Raw genomic sequence first — 22,403 nt, 5'->3', positions numbered from 1 at the left:
TTTCCATGCAATTTATTGATAATTAAACCTTCTTCCTTTTATTATTCTTTTATTTAAAAAATAAAATGAAGAAGTTTTTTTTAAAAGATATTTCAAACAGAGTAATGTGTTTTAACAAAATATAAACTTTACATGAGAACCATTCTATATAAAGTTATTTTAGCAACTTTCTCTTTTGCTCTAAGAAACCAAGTGCTAGCTCTAATTTCTTAATTTCTTTGTTTTTCTTATTTGCTTTTCATTTCATAGCATTAGCTTTAGAAATTAACCCTAGATCTTGCTTCTCTTCAGCTTCCTCAACAAATTTTACAAAATCAAACTGCAAAATTTCACTAGTCTTCTTCAGTTGATCTCGTCTTATTTCAACATCTTTTATTTCATTGCTAACAACTTTCCTTGCCAATTGACTTGCTTCTTTTTTATTAGTGTCTGTTATTGAACTTAGGTAGCTTGTATAACTTTCATGGGATGATCTTACATTGATTATCATTTTGTTTGTAATAAATGATAATCAATGTAAGATCATCCCATGAAAGATATAGAAGCTATTTATATTAAAACCGGCATTTATACTAAAACCTCTCTCAAGCTTCAGTTGAGAGAGGTTTTAGTATAAATGCCAAGTATTGTGGCATTTATACTAAAACCTCTCTCAACTGAAGCTTGTCCATGACTTAGTGTCAAAAGTATTTTGACAGTTGATGCCAACTTATTATATTTACTTAGATTGCACTTTTTAAAATAGAAGTCATCTAAACTATCTCTATCTCTATTGAATTCATGAAAATTGTTTTGATAAACCCTTGATTCTCTAAAGAAATTAGTAAATTGATTTATAGCTTTATCAGAAAAGACTGGTGAAAGATACTTTAAGCTGATAAAGTGTTTCAATAAAGATTTGTACTTCTTTTTAGCGTTTTCTGGAGTCATTGTTATCAATGAATTAGGGTTAAAAACCTGAGAATTGCGTACAATGATAGACCCTAATGGAGTTCGCTCCATGAACTTTTCAAATAATTGTACATACATGTTAGTGCAATCTTTTTGGAAACTTTGAATATCAGTAATTGTTATTATATCTTTCTTTTGCAAAGAAGCTAATCTTGTTTCAGCTGCAAATCCTAGTTTGATTTGATTTCTCTTAAATAGATTATCTTTTTTATGAAAGTCAACTTCTGGTATAGACCAATTATCAATAACCTTGCGTTTCACAAACAGGCTCAGCATGGATAGCAACAGCTTTTCTAAGTCACTATACATGAATGGAATCATTGGCTTGTCAGTTTGGTATGCCAATAAATATGGCTCTAATATGCTGGTAACAAAGCTGAAAACTTCAAATTTTAAAAGAATAAGTTTGTCTTTAACAGCTTTTATGACAATTAAAAAGCTTTTTGATTTGGGTTGCTTTGAAGATGGTAACTTTTCCCAAAACTCAATTAACTTGCATATATTAGGCCAGATTTCAATGCCACGATCTGCAACAGATTTGCTTTCAACCCACCTTGTTTCACAAAAGAAAAGAGGGTATTTTTTTGCATCTGTGACTGTTTCATAATCTTGACGCCTAGCCGGGCTGTCATGAAGAATTTGCCAACACCCTTTCAGAGTTTCTTTAACATTCCATGTGGTTGATTCAATAGCTGCTTTAAAGGTACCATGAATTACATGCAAGGAGCAACTTCCAATATTTATAAGCTGTGGCATCTCGTTGTTCTTTCTGTGTTTATTTAGATCATTGAGAAATTTCCAATTTGTAGAGGGTCCATCCATGGAAACTTGAAACATTTTACTTGAATCAAATCTCGATAAGTTTTTGTTGAAATGAGTAAGAAGGTCAGAAGCTGTAGAATGACCAAGAAAAGCTGATGTCCAATATCGTATTTTGACTTTTTCATTGACATCCCAATATCAAACGAGTAGGTCCATCTGACATGTTTGGGTTATGTCATTCAAACTCTTATCAAAAGATACGATGTAACAATCTGATTTTGTGATTTCTTCCTCTAAGAGTGTCTTGAAGTATGGCGCTAGTCCATGGTTAACAATGTATGATACTTTTGAGGAACTCATGGTGAAATCTTCTGCTACCTTACTGTCAGGAAACATCTATTTAAAAGTGTTGTTTAAATTTGCACATGAATTATTAGAGCAGCAGCTCATTGTAGATTTCAGTGCCCATATGATCTCATTAGTTGATAAGGGTAATTTAATTGGGGAATCAATAGTTGTTTGTTTTTTGGTGGAAAATGTCGTATTTTTTTCTTCACATCTAAGTGACTCAGCTTGCAACTCCTTTCCATTAACAAAGAAACAGCTAACAGGCTTTACAGCAGATTGATGCTTTTTACATAAAATAACATAATTGAAGATTAAACATTTATCTTTAAAAAATGTGTCACATTTTAATGCTTTCTTTTTTGTCACAATCAGTTTAACTTTCAATACTTGAAATAGTAATGTGAAAACAATAACAGCAACCACAAGGTTGATTACAATCTATTAATAACTGAGATTATAATATAAAATCAACAACTAATCAAACATTACTTCTTTTTAATTTTCACTCTCATGTTAAAAAAGTTTATATAAATACCTGCAGCATGACTTTTAACAGCCTGAATACCCATATTAAACAATTCAAATAATTTTTTACATCTTTTGCAATGAGCTTTAGTTTTTGCATGATCATCAGGAACTTACCAATCTTTATAAATATGGTATTGTAACCAATCTTCTTGAAAATAGGTCTTTTCTGAAGTCATATCCTATATTATTATATTTTTAATTAAATATTTATCTAAAGATATGGTTACTATATATTATAAAAGTCATAAAACCACTGTAGTGAGCAACTTTCAATAAAAATAAAAAACTCAAAATTTGTATACTGCAAAATAACTTCAAGTTTTATACAAAACTAAAAAAAATTCCCTGAGTTTTCCCTGATTTTAAAGATTTTCAAAAAAAGTTCCCTGAATTTTCCAGGTATTCCCTGATTTTTCATAATTTAAAAACCTTTCCCTGATTTTCCAGGTTTTCCCTGAGTGCCATGAACCCTGTAGTACTACTGTTTTTTGTTAAATATGAATTTCATATTTAACAAAAAACAGTACTTTATTTTTATTAGATATAAATGATTATGTTTACCTATTTAAAGTGTGAGTTCTTATTGAACTTGAGGTTCCAAAATATTACATCCTTTTTGAGAATACTGCTCAGAAATGCCTTTATTGGTTCAACCAAATTTTTCTTAAGAAAAAAATTGGACAAATTACTAGATCTTTCTTCGATACGAATGTGAAGAAACTGGCACTAAAAATCTTCATACTTTTTTTGAATGATGTGTTTCTTTTAGGCCTTCTAAAATTTTAGCTTTCGTATAAAAACACCTATAGAGTTTAGCTATGTTCTTAGGTTCGAATTTAAATGTTCCAAACCTATTCAACTTTGTAAACTTTTTTTTGCAAAATTCGAAATTTCCACAGTAGAAAAAGGAAAAATATAGTAAAATACCCCCTAAAAGTCTTTTGACTTTTTAAGGGGTATTTGTCACTTGCCTATAATACAAAAAGGCTAAAGGTCGACCCTGGTGTATATTTTTCCTGATAATTTTATTTTTTCACTTTTCATTACTCCAAGCACAGGCTACATCTTAACATTTGACTCTAACAAATAGGGGAGATAATAACTTACTTGAGTTTAGGAAATAAAAACTTATAGATAAACATAAGGTTGTAAATTATTTTCTTTCTAAAACAAAATACAGTTAAAGGTTGTCTTTTAAATTGCATTAAAATTAGGTTTACTGGCCCTGCCATCAGTCTGATCCACCATGTGCTTTACATAACCTTAGATATATCAGCCTTTGTCAACTTCCAAAAGTTTTCCGAAGTATTTTCTAAAAATTACCAATGGAGAAGCTGGATGAAAGAATGAAATTTAGCAAAACCCTATTGTAACACAATTATTTAAAGTGATCAATTATTGGTAAAAAAAGATTAATTAGTATTTAATATTACCATTTCTTACATTTGCGATGAAAAAATCTGCTTAACACTATGATCTCATTCCCATATATTGCATTTTGAAAAGTGCTTGATACTTATTTTTCATTGTCCTATAAGAAACAAGGATTAAAAAATTGTCAATATTAATCCAGCACTTTGTATTTTATACACATTATAATGTAGTTATCATATAATGAAAAAAATTTAATGGAATTCAAGGAAAAAATTTTAAAAATTTCTCTCCTATATTTGTATAGGTTTTATTTAGACCCACCACCAATTAAAACCTCAAGGTTGACTGAAGACAAATAATTGATGAAAAACATTTGGATTTAGCAACTTTTCCTTGTACTTTCAAAACTTGTTTTTTTTAATCATTATTACATTTGCTGAAAAATGAAAATTTCACAAAACTTGTTGCAGTAATTGAAAAATAACAATTTAGATGTATGTATGTATGTATGTATGTATGTATGTATGTATGTATGTATGTATGTATGTATGTATGTATGTATGTATGTATGCATGCATGCATGCATGTACTTCCAACATATACCAAATATATTACACAGAAAATGAATCATAAAAATTAGAAAAGATTAAGTGAAACATTAAATTCATTTTCAAGTAAAAACCAAAAACAAAACGATAAACATAGCAACAAGACAACTGGTTTAACATATTTTCATGTAAAACTTTCAAACTAAAAAATGATTTTTGTTTTGCTTGAAACAGCAGCGAAATATTTAAAAATCTAAAATTTTATGTCAAAATGTAAATTTGATCACATGGTTTCACCTGACATAAAAAATCTTAATTACTCTTAACCCCTGGTGACAAAAATTTGGCACAAAATAAACACAGACAGTAATAGTACAACTAAAAGTTTAATGATCAAAAAATATTGTACAGAATATTAAACAATATATGTTTTTTTATTTTCGGGACTGCAATAATGATTTCTCGCCATTATGATGTACGGCATCAACTTTTTTGTATACATGTTCACACATGCCTTGTACAAGATTTTTATCAATTTTTTTTAAACAAGAATGGATTTTTTTTTGCAGCTGATCTTCACTTTCAGCTTCCTAATTGTTTTCATACACGTAGCCTTTAAGGATTGACCAGAAATCTTCAATTGGTCGTAATTCTGGGACACATGCTGGATTATCAAATTTTGTTACATAACGGATATTTTTCTCATCGAGGTAATTGGTCACACTTCTAGCATAATGTGAAGAGGCCAAGTCAGGCCAGAATACATAATTACCATCACTGTGATGTTTGTTGATAAAAAGAATCAATCGTTTGATGATGCAATCATTTTTGTACACTGTTTGGTTAATTGCCAGTATCGCAGGAACAATAAATAGTTTCGAGATTCCACGAGGGGATATGGTAATCCACACAAGAATTTTTTTTTCAAATTTGCTTTTGCGCTTATATTTTACATTTTTTGGTGCATTTTTTGCGTCATCTCAGTAAAATCCAACATTCGAATTTTTATTTGTGTGTTTAAATGTAAAATCAAATTAAATGTCATTGTCAATGACAAAGTCGCGGTTTCTGAATTTGCGACAAATTCTTCCACACTTCAGTTGCAACTGATTTAACTGTTTCTCAGTGCGATCAGGGATTTGTTTTTTCTTAAAATAACAAATGTTTGTTTTGTTTTTTATTGTTTTTACAATGTAGGAATGATCACCCTTGAATTTATTTGCAATTTTTCTTGTTGAAGTTCCAGACCGGTTGTTCAAAAGACCTTTCAGACGATTGATGTTCCCAGCAGTCATAATTTTTGGTTTTCTGCCTTATCCAGGCTTACGAGACTTTGGCTCATTGTTCTTCCACTTTGCCATATAACTTTTAATGGCTCTTTTGGGGTGATTAGAGGCAACAAAATACTCTACGGTGCTCTTCGTTTTAGCCTTAGGATGCAAATTACAATAGTTGTACACTTGTTCAATCAATGTAGTCAACTTCATTTTTGGATAACTTTTTTATTAATTAATCTAAGTAAACAAAACTTTTAGTAAAAGATAAGTAACACTTTGTAAACAAAATAACTAAAAAATTAAGACTGGATAACTAAAAATTCAATAAGTTTTAGCTTATCAAAGATTGTGCCAAATTTTTGTCACCAGTGGTTATCAACTTTATTGCTCAAAGTACCGTTAACGATGATTGCTTCTTTTAGTCATGTTAGGGACAACACCAGAAGGTTATAAAAAACGTCGGATTTTCTAATCATACCACAAATCACTAATTGTACAAGTGGATAATAACAATTATCGAAGTGTACTATACTGAACATTACTGGAAAAGGTGTGCATAGAGATCATTTTGTTTATTTTTAATGATATTTTTCTTTTTCAGAAAAGACAAAATCCGTCACAACCCATAACGTCATAAAAAAATAATAATTTAATTTTTAACAGCTTTCGCCTGGTAAAGTTCATTTTAGTGAATTGTTGCCAAAAAAAGTTATGATCAAAAGAAATGTTTAGTGGTGCAATTGAACACTCATAAAAGCAAGACATGCCTTAAATCACCTGAGATTTTACTAATTTTTTTCAAATGTGCTCAGCTCACCCTGACTAGACTAAGTGAGACTTAGTTAGTTCTAAAAAGAACTATAATAATTAGGAAAAAATAGCTGAGTATAATCAAAAGTCAAATAAATGTGTAAAATATCAACAAATTAAGTGATGCCAGATAATGTCTTTTAAGAATCTAAGAGAAAAATAGCAAAAATATTTCTTTTTACTTTTTTTGTTCCAAAATAAAAAAAGTGTTGATGCATCTCACTTAATCATGGCTTAACAACTATTTGATGCGCATTGCATTACAATTACATAATTTATCTTTCATCCATTAGATGTTTTGTCATTTGATGCATAGTTTTTGAGATACTTTAGTTTTCCAATTTGCCCCTATGCTCAACTAGCCCTGCCTTACCCTATAATTATTACTATTGTAAACATAAATATTTATTATCATTACATTTATTGTTATTATTATTATTGTTATTATTATTATTATTATTATTATTATTATTATTATTATTATTATTATTATTATTATTATTAATATTATTATTATTATTATTATTATTATTATTATTATTATTATTATTATTATTATCATTATTATTATTATTATTATTATTATTATTATTATTATTATTATTATTATTATTATTATTATTGTTATTATTGTTATTGTTATTGTTATTAATTATTATTACTATTAATTATTATTATTATTATTATTATTATTATTATTATTATTATTATTATTATTATTATTATTATTATTATTATTATTATTATTATTATTGTTATTGTTATTGTTATTATTATTATTATTGTTATTACTATTATTATTATTATTATTATTATTATTATTATTATTATTATTATTATTATTATTATTATTGTTATTTTTAGTATTGTTGTTATTGTTGTTGTTAATATTTAATTTATGTTAATACAATTATTCAAGCTTTGTACTGGGTATAGAAAACCTGGATTTTCAACAAAATTAGGGGAAATCCTTGAAAAGTTAAGAATTTCTTCTTAAAATCTTTTATATTCGGGGAAATATTTTTAAATGTTTACTTTGTAAAAATATTCAAACTAAGAAACCTCATTCTATCATTGAAATTTTATTTCTTAATTCTTTTCTTGTTTTTTTTTTTATTTAGCAAAATATATTTTCTACTGTCAAAATTTCATATTTAAAAAGATGATCTTTTTCAGTGGAAGCAAAATTCTTAATAAAAAAGAAACTTATTTTAATGATTTGTGATTTAAATATGTCAAAATAATTGTAGGAAAATGTGGTATTTTTAAATTAAGTCAGGGGAAAATGGTGAAAATTTATGTGAAATGTTCTGTACAACATTGTTATAATCAGTAAGAAGATGTTGCTGAATAATTGAAAGATATTCCCAAACTTTAATATTACTTATACTTTGTAGGTGCTGCCCTATGAAAAAGCAATAAATGTTTCTAACTTGTTTGCTGATATCGGTTTAAATGATGAACAAAACTTTGCCAATCTTTTGCAAGCAATATGTTATGTAGTAAATGAAGATTCGAAAGCTGTATACAATTTAAATCAAGAAATTTCAGACAATACAACAGGTCTTGCTAGTGTAAATGAAGATTTAGTGTCTAAAAAGCAAAATGCATTGGTTCAACTCCAGAATGTAATTTTTTAATCTTTTCTAAAATACGTTTTTAGTTTTATTATATAAATAGAAAATAGATTACTTTTTCAAAGACAAATTAATTTTATAACAGGTTCGAACAAAAGTTGTTGACATGCTTTCATCAACCCCTTTAAATGATTTGAATGATGTTAAAGCAGTTGGTGATATTTTGTCAGCTGCGTTAGGTGTATCTGAGGAACTGACTCCACAAACCAAGGTAATAAAAATTGGTAAATTGATGTTTAGAACATATTGCTGCATAGAATTTTATAGCTATTACTAGTTGTATTTTAAACTTAATAAGGTATGAACAATAATTTATAAATAAGGGTAAAGACCCTTTAATTCAATGAAAATTGGTAATTAGTTGTTATAATATTAAAAAAGATATTTTTTAAAAGTGATTTTTTAAAAAACAAATAACTGTTTTGTTTGAAAATTTCATGAAAACTTTTAAGCATAATTTATTACACATTAACTGGAAGATTTTCTTTTAAGACTACACCTTTTTTATTTTTTGCAACTTTTAATTTTTAAATGTTGTCAATCTGCAATTACATTAAATGATTGCTGTGACCTTATGACTAATTTATCTATGAAGTTTAAGTGAAAATGATGCTCCTAGCTTCTTAATTCACACCAACACATTTAACTAGGGATAAGGAAAAATTTAAAAACTGAAACTAAAATGATAACACTTTTTGGTTATGGTCGTGCACGCACAAAGTTGAAACAGAAAAAACCTTCTCAAAGAAATGTAGTTTAGTTTTTCTTATTTTGTATTTAAGGTAACTAATATAAAATCTAAACAAAAATCTAAGTATATAAATCTAAAACTTTAAATTTTTTCTAAAGTTAAAACCCCAAATAATTAGTATAATAATGCAAGGGTTGGTAAAATGCATTTTTTGAAATAATGTTTAACACCTGGCCTTTAAAACTGTCAAAAAAAGAAAAAAGTTTAGTCTACACCTCTTAAATATTTTGCAGTCTTGACAAAAAAAACAACAAGAAAACCCTTTGGTGGTTTGATTGGGTAGACCTCAAGGAACAAAACAGAGCTTTTGGTTAAATCTAATCTCTATGGAGGTAAGAAAAAATCAAGTTTAAAGTTTTCTGATTCTTTTGCTACTTTGGTCTGCAAATAACAACCACTTTTTGTATTATTACAACATTCTTTATTTGAGTTTACACAAATATATCTTAACACAAAGAATTGAAAATCAATTACTTTCAAACAAACAAAAAAGTCAAAATTAGTTGTCATTTTTTAAAATTTTATTAGGATGCATTTATCGTCCTCCATATAACTTAATCAAATCAAATTAAATTAATGAATTGATGAAATTAGCCTCAAGCTTTATAACCAAAATCTATTCAAGCATACTTGTGTGTGGTGATTTTAACTATCCAGAAATAACATGGGATTACAATGGTATAGTATCAATTTCAGGACCTGATCATTCAGATGCTCATATTTTTGCTGATATATTTTTAGACTTAGAACTGCATCAATTTGTACTAAAACCAACATTTCAGCTTAGTGAAGGTTTTTTAACAAGTGTTCTAGATCTAATTATGTCTAAATCACCAGTTAGAGTTTTCAATGTTAATTATAACTAGCCAATTAGTGCAAAAAATAAAAATCATTTAGTTTTCATGTGGAAGTTTTATTTAAATGATAAAAATCGATCAAATTTATCAATTATTTGTTTGAATTATAATCGAGGCAATTATAAACAAATTGACAAATATTTTTCACAAATTGAATGGGAAAAAGTTTTCAATGACCATGATATTGAAATATCATATAAAAGATTTCTAGATTGTTATACATCTGCATGTAATATATATATATATACCAGTCATTAGCACAAGTCTATATAAACAAAATTTAAAATGGCTACCTAATGAGGTCAAATCACTAATTAAGAGTAAAAATAGTTTATGGAAGCTTAACAGAAATTCTAGTTGGAAGTTTGAAACACAAATGCAACAGTATAAGTTATTAAAAAAAGAAGTTGAAAAACAAATAAAGTTATCAAAGAGGAATTATGAAATACAATTAATAAAAAACTTTAGGTATAAGCCAAAACAATTCTACTCGTATGTTAAACATCAGCAATCAGTTCATGGTTATATTAGGAGACTAAATAATCAAGATGGTGAGTCATTAACTAACGGGTTTGATATTGTCAATCAATTAAATAATCAATTTAAATCAGTATTTTTACAAAAAGAAAACAATGAAATACCAAATTTTCCTATTTGAACAGATAAAGATTGCCCAATACTAACTTTTACTGTGTCAAATGTATACCAACAGTTATTAAAACTAGATCCCTACAAGAGTATTGGTGTAGATAATGTGCATAGATATGTATTAAAACAATTTGCATCCAGTTTTTCAAAACCGTTAAGTATTCTATTTAATATATTGTTCAATAATTCTAAACTGCCTGATATTTGGAAAACTTCAAATGTAACCCCGTTATTTTAGAAGGATAGTAGATTGATTGCAGAAAATTATAGACCTGTATCTTTAACCTCTATTGTATGTAAGGCCATGGAATCCATTATAAAGGACTGCATATATAACTTTTTAGATGGTGAAAAGTTAATGAATCAGAATCAACATGGTTTTTTAAAACATAAATCATGTGTCACAAATTTAGTAGAATCTATGGACTTAATAACATAATATTTATCCCAAAATTGGTCTGTGGATATTATTTTTTTAGATTTTGCAAAGGCATTTGACTCAGTACCACATCAGAGATTATTGGTAAAGTTATCAGCTTATGGTATAAAAGGCAAATTATTGAAGTGGATTGCAGATCTCTTATATTCATGTAAGCAACAAGTTCTTATGGGTGCTTTTATATCTATTTGGGTGATGGTTTTGAGCGGAGTCCCACAAGGTTCCGTGCTGGGGCCAATTTTATTTATCATTTTCATAAACAATTTGAATGAAATCATCTCAAATAATTCAAAGTTTTATGCTGATGATTCAAAGATAATAACTGAAGTAAATAGTTTGATACAATGTTTATCATTACAAGGCGATATTAATAATGTTTTAAAGTGGTGTAAAGACTGGTTAATCAACTTAAACGTCAATAAATGTAAAGTTATGCACATTGGCAAAGAGAACTTAATGTACAATTATAGTATAAATAAAGTAGATGTCACACAACTAATCTTAGAATCGTCAATTGTAGAAAGAGATTTAGGAATCACAATAAGATCTGATTTGAAATGGAAAACGCAAGTGTTAAACGTATGTAACAAAGCAAATGCCATAATTGGTCTGATAAAAAGAACATTTAACATAATAAACGTAGAAATGATAGAAATTTTATATAATATACAAGTAATAACATAAAAAGTTGGGTAAAATTAAAACATTTCATTTCACCCAACTTTTTATGTTAACAAATGTGTAATCAAGGGAAAAGTTAACAATGTTTGTATCATTGACTATCTTGAAAACTGGCCCAGTTTGCTTTGTTTTTTAAGTCTGTAATTTATTTAGACTCAGAAAAGACTTAGGGATTAAAGTTTATTATGTTCAAATGTATGGTAAAAGAAAAGAAGCAGCAATCTGTAAGATAGAAGTTTTTGTTTCATAAGATATCAGCTGCAGAGGTATAACCCATCAGATTGCAAATAAAGTGCCTAAAAAGCAAGTAAACTACACATTGGAGAACAATCAGAAAGTAGGCTTTTATGAATGATGAGTCTGTCACTGCAATCCAGAAATCAACTCAATATGCAATATGCAAGTAAAAATCCAAGAATCATATGCTAATATTAGTTTATTTTTTAATCTCATTAAATTGGGCAGAACAGAACACTTTCTATCTTCCATTCATTTTTTAGTGTTATACATAGTCACAGGCTAAACAATCATTTTTTATCATGACCTTATATTTTTTACCTTATATTTTTGAAAGCCACTGTATTTGCAATTGGGTTTCATTTACTTGTGAAAGTGCTTACAATTGGGTTTCATTTACTTGTGAAAGTGCTTACAATTTGGGTTTCATTTACTTGTGAAAGTGCTTACAATTTTGCTTTTAAATAAGTTTCCTAATTTAGTTGTTTGGTATTTTAGTAAAAGAAGAATGTTGTTGCTCATCATTCTACCAGTTTATCACATAAAAAAAATGTAATGAGTTATATGCCATTAACAATGCATCTCCTAAGAACAAAAGTAGAATTGGAGATTGTTTCAAAAGCTTTTAGTGGCAAGATCAATTTTGTTAGGTATATTCCAGGTATTAGAAGAGTGTCAACCAGCTCACTATCTGTAATGTCTGTTAGGAATATCTATGCAACAATATATCTACACTTTTATGAAACTTCATTGGAAGTAATATGTAAATGGGGAAAAAGAGCAAAATATGTAGGCCCTAAAAAAAATTGTGATGTCGAATTCACTTAGTATGGGGCTTATATAGGATTGCTTAATAGATTTTGAAGATCTTTCTAACAAGTTATAGGATGGACTAATATTTCTACTTGAATTGCATTTAGCTTATTATTAAAATATCATCTATTCAAATTAATGAAAGATAATCCTGGTAAATATTTTGCTCAAAAGTATTGTATATACATCAATACAAGGCTTCTAAAAAATATGGCCAGTGAAGGCAAGAACAAAATTCAAAAAGATCTACTGTTTCTGGATTCTGCTGTAAATTCCTTAATTATTTTAATGGCTAAAGTATAAAAACACATTTTCAAATTTATTTTTAATCTTTTATTGGTTTTAATTATTCTTTAAGAAAATGTAATTTCCTAATTTTTTAAAAGTTTTTTATATAAAAGTTACTTTTAGATTAATGCTGTTGACATTGTCACCAAGATGGCATCTCTGCTAACTAAAGATAATTTAAAAGACATTGGACCTCACGTTTTTGATATTATCTCTCAACCTTTCATCGTTTCCATATCTAACTTATTTGATGCCATTTCTTACTCTGATAATGTTGTAAAATCAGTTGGTATGTCGACAAACTCTTTTTCTGTATAGTTTTTGTATTTGTTTATATAAGCTTTAATTGTATTTTTTGGAGGTGTATCTAATATACATTTTAATGTTCCTAAAGTTCCCAGTTAAAAATTCAAAATCTTAAAACATTTTGTCTCTTAGTTATAGAAGTAACTTCTACAAAGATCTTCTGTTCTGTAGAAAATGTCTTAATATTTTAGAGGGACATTTAACTAAAGAGTTGAGTTATGCAGTTGCTCTTAAAAATGTGACAGGCTCAAAAAACCTACCAATTTTTTAAAAGCTTTTGAATTTTTTTAAATAAATAAAGATGATAAAGAAAAAATGTAAAATAAAACATAGATGATCCAAAAATAATTTTGTTCAGCAATTCAATGTTGTATCAGGCCTCTATTGCACAAGTATTGAGAAAAAGTATTTACAAATTTTGAATAAAATTTCATAGATTTTTCAAAATATATTTATATATATTATATAAACCTGTGCATGTTTTCATTTTTATTTTGGAAATAGTTTGGGTATTAAATTTTGAGTATGAATCTATAATTTTATTTTTCAATTTCACATGCATATGTTTTTTCTCTGAATATCAAACTTTTTTTGATTGACTTTTTTTAAAAATTTTGAAACTAAGTTTGATTCTCAAAAGCAAGTTTTCTTAAAAGAAAACTTCGTTTTGAGAATCAAACCAAATTTTCTTTTAAAAAAACTTGGCTTTGAGAATCAAACTTAGTTTCAAAATTATGACTAATTCTAATATTTAATATAAAAAATTACAACTAATTCTAATATTTTTTTAGAATTAGTTGTAATTTTTAGTTGTAAGAAAAAAATATTACAATTAGTCATCAAGTTTGAATAAATTCATTGTAATATGATTTTTAAATTAAACATTTTCTTATTTTTAAGAATTGAAAAGTGAGAATTCGCTTTCAACTACACCAGCCAATCATTCATCTGAACAGGTGGGGTATTTTTATTCAGTATAATAAATGTCCATAGTAAACGTCTTTAACTATTTCAACCTAGTTTTTTTTTTCTTTATATGTATTTGGGAAGTAGAATCATATAAATTGTTAAACCTTTTCTGTGTAGAGCATGTGTAATGCTGTGTAGAGCATGTATAATGTTCTTTAGCTTTTATAATAATAGCAGCCTGAATATATTTAAAGTTTGTCAATAAAAATGTTTAAGAAACAATATTTTAGTTCATATATCTTCTATTTACCTCATGTAAAATTGATAACATTTGCTCTTAAAGTGCATATTTATCAGGATTATGAAAAGTGTGATAAGTGATATTATTTTATTATTTATTATGTTGTTGACTTCGTCTGATACCATATTATCTGCACAAGATATAAAATAAAAACATGCATGCCATATTATAGCTAGCTAGTATGTTTTTATTTTATCTTCATTTCCTTAATCTATTTCCTAATAATTTCTTCCCTAAATAGAAAAGTTTTTCAACTGCTATTAGTTTACCATTTAAAAGCCAAAATATGTAAATATGTGGGGTTTAATCTGCTCTTTGCAATAAGAATACTTTAGTTTGTGATTTGAGTTTAAAGTTTAAATAATTGATATTATAGCAAAGAAACAAATCTGAATCAGTATCAAAACTTCTACTATCTTTGAGTGATTACTTAAATGCCATGCAGAGTTACACTGCTGAAAGTGAAGAACCTATAGTTGGTGACACCTCTGCATTTCGCTTTTTTCTAAAAAAGTCTTATGGAAATGATTTAAGCAATTTTTCAAGCAGCTCATCACCAGAACTACAAAATGAAGAAACCGGTTTTACTTTTCCAAATCTTGATAGTTTTTTGAATGAAACAAAAATATATTCCAGCTTTGTGGTGAATGTATGTTGCTGTTTTTTTTTTTTTCATTACTTTTTTTTTTTAATAAAGTCAAAAATTATGCTTTTTTTAGTGCTACATTATTAGTACCATAGTTTTATATGGCTTAGTTTTGCTAAATAAAGTTGTTAGCTGCAGAGATAAATATTTAAGAATTGGTTATAAGAGTCTACATTACTGATGCAATTGTATGTATTAAAAGGGAAGTTTTGATAATTGTAGAATTTAATTTTAAAAAGTTGTTACGAACACCTTTCAAATAAATGATAATGAATTTTTTAAAGTTTAAAAAACATACAATCTTGAGTGCTATCTGAGATTGGGCAGTGAAATAAACTTCAGTTCTTACGAACCACTCATTAGAGAAGACTGCTGTAAACAATGTCATAGACTAGATTTCCTCCATTCATTCAATACATTCATTGTTACAAAATTAGTTACTTTTTAACATTTCATTGTTTTAAAAAGGTATTAATATACTTTTACATGCCAACATACATTTGTTGTTTCTGTCTGCTTTTTTACACATATAAGTTTTGAAAGGGTGATGTAGACTCTTGCGAATGACAGTATATGACAACCTGAGAGAATTCTGGAAAGATTAGGGTTATAGAATTGTTGTTTTTTTGAGTTTGAGTTCCTTTGAATTTTTGTTATGATTTTTTTCACTATTCCTTAATACCATTTATATTTAGAATGTTATGATGAAAAGTCAACCATTTACATGGGATTTTGAGCGATCAAATAGCATCGTCTCTGAATCTCAAATTCTTTATTTGAGCACAACAACAGGGAAAAAAATTGAAGTGAAAAATTTATCATCAGCAATAAATATTTCAATAAAAAATATACCTGAAAAAATAAAAGGTCAGAACTTATCACTATTAATGCCAAATGATGTGCAAATCAAGTTTCTTGAGCTGCAATTCACTGACTGCAAGTTAATGCTGAAGTTTACACCAATAAATGATCCTCAAAAAATGACAAACTTAATAATTTACATGCAATATGGAAAAGTTCCAACAAAGTCCGATTATGATATTAGATTAAGTGTTTCAGAGAAAAATGGAACTGATCTTGTTTTTGGAAACAGTACTCCACAGTTTGATTTTCTTAAAGTTTTCGATAATGCAACATTAACAAACTTGTCATTAAGTTTGCAAAGAAATCAAAAAGCTCAGCTTTTGAAAGATGGGTCTCTCATGTTATGGGATTTTCAAAACTCCACATATTCTTTCCTAAACAAAACATTTCTTTTTTTATCTTATTTTTACATTGGTCCAATGCCTGAGAAAACACTGGAATTAAATTCATATACATATGATGTGAAAGAATATCAAGGAGCTTATCTCTATGAGATGAAATCTTTTTGCGTTGAATGCAACTATTGGAATGAAACAAATAACAAGTGGATGTCAGATGGATGTGAGGTGTGTTTTTTTTAATATTTCAGCATTATGTTTGCAATGTTTTACAGTAACTTTAGGACAGATGTCCAGAAAATTTAAATACTCACATAGATGAAAAAATTTGACTACTATGTGTAATTGACAAATATACACCAGATTGTTACAAATCATATATCTATGCTCATCAAAGATCGCAACATAATTATAAGTTATTCTACTTACATTACTAACATCTACAGAAAACTAAAGTGTATGATTCAAAAAATTAAAAAATCTAAACTTTCACAAAAACTTTTATGATTACCCCATGATGCACAGCCTTAGAATTATTGAAGTTAATTTATAAAAAATCACATATGGCCCAAGAAGGCTGTAACCCCAACTTGATGTTCCGGAGAAACCCTCTGGAGGGAGTGATATATACACACTTCTCATATCAAAAATGAAAAAATTAAAATCAAACTATTTTGTCAGAGAAAAAAAAAACATTTTTAAAATTCTGTTTTTAACACATTGTTTGAATGATAGCTTCATATACTTTGCATTTATTACAGTATAAGTAATTCTTTCTATTGAATCATGGAAATTTACCTTTGATTTGATAATAGAAATATGACTTATGAAGTTTTTTGTCTGCAAAAAATTTTTTTTTTTTAAATTCACATTTAATTACACTAACTGAATAACTTCACACTTTTGCATTTTTATGGCATAAGTAATTTCCACCAAATCTTTTAAATAGAACTTTAATTTATATCAACCATAAGTATTTTTGTGGTGGTGGTTAGTAGAATTTTCAAAATTGTGTTTTTATTAAATTTCTGGGAAACCGCTGTTGCTCATTTAGTTTGCACATCAAGTGACAACAAAACTCACTAGTTTGAAAATTCATCTTTCTAATAAAGATCAATGACAAAAATTTGGAAAGCACAATTCTGTTCAGCAAGCCATTGAAGCACATCAATGTTTTTCAGTAGTTTGTGGCAATCATTTCCTGCAAAGTGACCTGCATGAAAAGGCTGGATTTTAATGTGAAGTGCAGTGAATAAGTATTGCGGAAGTGGGGTGAATGACTATTGCGGAAAACTGAAAAAAAGTTGGAAGACTGATATTCTCTCCATTGTGCTTTCTTTGAAGACAAATTCTTCAACTGTCACAAATGCCTTCAGGCACTCTTGCATCATGAAAGTTAATTTGACATGAATAATACTCTTTGATTCTTTCAATAAGAAATGGTGTAAGACTGCGAGTACACTTTTTCATACACACAAAAGCATACACACAGTCTTCCTGCAGTCTTCATGTGATTTTATTGTATTTGGCATTTTCAAACTAGTGAGTTTTGTTGTCACTTGATGTACAAACTAAATGAGCAACAGCAGTTTCCCAGAAATTTGATAAATACACAATTTTGAAAATTCTACTAATCACCACCACAAAAATACTTATGGTTGATATAAATTAAAGTTCTATTATCAAGTTGGGATTACAGCCATCTCAGGCCATTTGTGAAATACAAACTTCCTAATAAATAATTTCTTTACTATTATACTGTTAATGAGCTGGAAAGGACTGCACTAATACTGGACAAGATAGGGAGAAAAAAAATATTGGTTTGTTAATGCAATTATTAGTCTAATGATTAAGGTGCCCTTATTGTAAGTGTCATGATTCTGTCACAATGGTGTTTCAAAGAGACTATAGCGCTAAGTCCCTTGTCCTAAAATGAGTACTTACTCAAATTTAGAAAGTATCCATATCTCTAAATTAAAGAGATTTGGGTAGAAGATTTTCTTAACTGTTTAATAAAATTAAAAAAACATCAAGAATTCCTTACCCTTCCTGAAAATAGACTTTGTTCTGCAGAACAAAGTTAAAGTATACTTGATTGAGTTCTAAATGTTTTATAAAAAGGCTACTGTAGTCATCTAAGTGATATTTTCGTTTAGTAATGAAAATAAGTTGAATTACTTATTGATAAATAATTCTTTAAGTAACTTTTTTGTTTAGTTCAATAATAGATATCTTTATGTGGCTCAGAAAAATCATATTGAGTATTGAAAAGTATCATTTATGTAGATGTGCCTTATTAGGCATATTTTTCACTTTGACTTTTTATTTAATAAAAACATATTGATTCTCTTCAACTTAATCATGTATTAGCTAAAATATACCTGTAATAAAAACTGTGCCTCATGAAGGGAAATAATTATAAAGAGTTTTTCAGTAATAACTCAGTTTAAGCAAATTAAATTAAATTATGGGGTGTCTTAGAGCATTTGATTTAATTTTTGGGCATGTAAGCATGTTACTTTGAACCTTGCTCTATATAAAAAATGAAAAACAATTCTGTCTATTAAGAGAAAATTGAAAGAGATCTTAAGGATGTTACACAAGAACTTGATGTTAATGTGCACATTGCATCTGAACTAACTGCCTGAAAACTAACATTGCATCACACTGCCTGAAAACTAACTGTGTCCTTTTCCAAAATTTTTCCAGTATTTTAATGATTTAACAAGGACTTAAGGGGTTAGGAGATGAGATTAGCACAAATGATAAATAAACAAATGGTTTTCGGGAGAATTAGTTTTGGAAATGTCTTTATATATATTTTTGCCAAACTTGTGAGAACTTGAAAACATTGTCTGCTCTAAAAGCTTCTTGAAATGTCTGATTCTTGTGAATAATATTTGCATTTATGTTTTCATGTAAATTCCTGGTATAAAGACACATCAATGATTTATTACCTTTTCAATAAATGAATAAAGATTAAATTTTTTTATATGATTTTTAAAATCTTTTATTAAAATACATTTTCATTCATGAATAAGCATCTATAAAGTTTTGTATTGTTTTATTTAAGGTTGACCTATTGGCAAATACATTTTCAGTTACAAAATGTCAATGTAACCATTTGACAGCATTTGGCAGCTTTTATGTAGCACCAAATCTACTTCCAACACCTACCTTGGCATTATTAAAAGAAGGCTATGTTCTACTAATAGTAGTTGTTCTTGTCATTCTGTTGTGGATTGTAGGTTTGATAATTGTAAGAAGAGTTGATAAAAATGATATAAAAAAGGTAAATGTTGAGTATAACTTAGATTACCACTCCTTCTGTTCTTCATTTTGTTGCTAATATTTGTCATATTTTATGTATGTAACGAATATATACATCAAACTATAAGTGGTTTGATAGAAATATTCAGAAAAATATTATTGTTAGAGTTATAGAAGATTAATCAGTCAATTGAATTTGATATCCTTGTGGGAAATCTATGTGCTTATTAGTCGTAGTAATTTTTGTCTAAAAATTTGAAATTTGTCTATATAAGATACAGAACAACATTGTAGTTTTGCAATTTGTTTAGTTTTCAAAAAAATCAATATATGAATGTAGTTTTAAACTTTTTTGTAAGATTGGAGTTTGTCCACTTCTTGATAACCGAGCTGAAGATTGTTATCTTTACCAAATTACTGTATTTACTGGTAGTCGAAGGAATGCTGGAACAAAGTCAAATATATTCTTTACTATAAATGGTAAGTACTTATCTTATGAAAAAAGAACGTTATTTTTAATGTCAATAATTTTAATCAAATAAATTGAAAGTGTAACCAAAAAAAAATGTTTTTATTGAAAAGTGGTCATGAATTTTTGCTGATCATATACACCTGTTTTTTTAAGTGAATGGCCATTATTTTTACCATAAAAGTAAAATAAAGTTGCTCAAGCAAATAAGCCACAATTAAAGCATTTTAAAAAACTCCAGTTTGAAAATAATTTTAGCTTATGGAAGGTTTTTTAATGTTACTAAGGTTGTTTTATTTTCTAAGAAAAATAAAAGGGTTTTATTTATCATGTTTTAGACAGTGTTCTATTAGGTATATTAAATGTTTAAATATTTAATTTAAATATTTGTAGAATTTGGTTTTCAAACAAAGTATTTTTCTAATTTGTAAGAGGTAGAACAATATCAACTTTCAGCAATGCCTCGAAAATCTTTTGGTTCTTTTTGTACTGGCAGCAATTACAAAGATTTCTCTAACTAAAAGTCATCGTTACAATTTCCTTTGACTGATTAGGCTTAATCAATCCACTTTAAAAAAATAAAAGTATGATTAAGTTATTAAGAATGGTGTCCTTTAAGTTTTCAAAATGTACACTCATGATCATGATCATTAGACTAAATCAATTTCAGAGCATATTATATATATATATATATATATATATATATATATATATATATATATATATATATATATATATATATATATATATATATATATATATATATATATATATATATATATATATATATTATAAGATTGACTTTTAGTGTGAAAACATTGTGTTTGAACTTTGTTTTTTGCAGCTAAAATAATAAGTTTAGTTAAAACATAGGTTTTGTTTGAACATTTTTTTCTTTGCAGCTAAAATTACATGATTGCAAAAGTGCATTTCAAAGTTTCTTGTTGAAAATAGTATTTAAATGGTTTCTTTAAATTATGTGTCTTACTGAGAGATTCTGGCATATAGTTTTTAGTATGTCTTTATTTTATCACAATTATAACCATGTGCACTAATACTTTGTAATCAATGATTTTAAGCAGTCAAATATTTTTTGAAATCATATAGCTTTCTAAAAGATAGAGTAAATTATCAAAATTTTTTTAGAAAAAAAAAGAACTTTGAAAAAAAGTCATGTTTTTCTTCTTTATAATATGGGAATAATGCCACACGAAAATTTGGCAAATATACACAACAAAGAAGGGATTGCATTTGTATTAATAAGTTGAAAAAAATTGTAAAAATTTATCAGACTACTTTATGTCTTTATATAAATAGGAGAGTTTGGTGACTCAGGAGTACATCAATTGAAAGATTCACAAAGGGTATGTTTTCAAAGATCCAGCATAGATGTTTTCATATTGGGCACATCAGGCTGTCTTGGTGACTTAAATTATGTGCGACTTTGGCATGACAATACAGGTGGTGGCTGGTATTTAAGGTAAATTTTGAGCAAAAAAAATGAAACAATAAGTTGTTTTTTGGCATTTCACTGGACTCATTTTTGTTAAGAACATTTTTAAATAAAACTGATCTCTGAGTGAAGCCTATGCATTTTTTTCATCAATTAATCAATTCACAGATTTTTAGTTTCCTAAACTTATTCTACTGAAAAACTTCTAGAAAGTTTACATGCTGTGTTTTTTTGTCATCAAAATAAAAAATTTATTGACACTCATATGTTAATAGTAACACAGTGGTTTTAAGCTGTGTACATTTTTTTTAAAATAAGTTTTTCATTAAGGAATATTGAGATCATCGACCTGCAAACAGAAAAGCAGTTTGATTTCATTGCCAATCGTTGGATTGGTGTTGATCAAGAAAACAGTTTGCTGGATTTTGTTTTGCCTGTATATGGATCTGATGATTTGAAAAGTTTTGCTTACATATTTTCTTCAAAAACAAAATATGGTTTTACTGAAGATCATTTATGGCTCTCAATATGGACTCGTTTACCTATCAGTAGTTTTACACGCTGCCAAAGATTATCTGTTGCTGTCTGTTTGTTAATGACTTCAATGACAGCAAGTACAATGTTTTTTGGGAAAGTGCCGCCAGGTAGCCCAGCAACAGAGAATAAAATAGGAGGGTTCACATTTACATGGCAACAGGTAAAAAAATGAAGTAAGGGGAAACCTCAAACCCTTTGAATATCTTTACATTGATGCTTCTATAAGAATCTGAGTTTGTCTCATTCAATAATTGTCCCATTCATTAAGGTTCTCCTCTATTGTAAATATTCTTTAGAAATAGAATGATACTAAAAAGATTTTTAAAATGATTATTACTAGTAAAGTTAGATCTATACAACA

The 22,403-nt window shown here is 27.5% G+C and overlaps 2 pseudogenes across 1 annotated transcript in view; one reads left to right on the top strand and one right to left on the bottom strand.

Moving 5' to 3' along the window:
• LOC145187702 (uncharacterized) overlaps nucleotides 1–22,403 on the top strand; it is a 67,167-nt pseudogene that overhangs the window by 32,922 nt on the left and 11,842 nt on the right. Inside the window, exons 13-22 of the transcript XR_016449344.1 lie at nucleotides 7,996–8,226; nucleotides 8,321–8,446; nucleotides 13,073–13,238; nucleotides 14,156–14,211; nucleotides 14,842–15,114; nucleotides 15,807–16,541; nucleotides 19,387–19,605; nucleotides 19,943–20,063; nucleotides 21,370–21,532; nucleotides 21,836–22,202. The product of XR_016449344.1 is annotated as an uncharacterized LOC145187702 (transcript). The remainder of the gene's footprint in view (nucleotides 1–7,995; nucleotides 8,227–8,320; nucleotides 8,447–13,072; nucleotides 13,239–14,155; nucleotides 14,212–14,841; nucleotides 15,115–15,806; nucleotides 16,542–19,386; nucleotides 19,606–19,942; nucleotides 20,064–21,369; nucleotides 21,533–21,835; nucleotides 22,203–22,403) is intronic.
• Nucleotides 155–2,765, bottom strand: LOC149893596 (uncharacterized; annotated as a pseudogene).

Source organism: Hydra viridissima, unplaced genomic scaffold (genome assembly GCF_058129835.1).
Source record: "Hydra viridissima isolate aposymbiotic clone 2 unplaced genomic scaffold, HvirCarnegie_v1 scaffold_1, whole genome shotgun sequence".
NCBI classification, from domain to species: Eukaryota; Metazoa; Cnidaria; class Hydrozoa; order Anthoathecata; family Hydridae; genus Hydra; species Hydra viridissima.
Note: the sequence above shows the minus strand (reverse complement) of the source record. Positions and strands in the feature narration are given on the sequence as shown.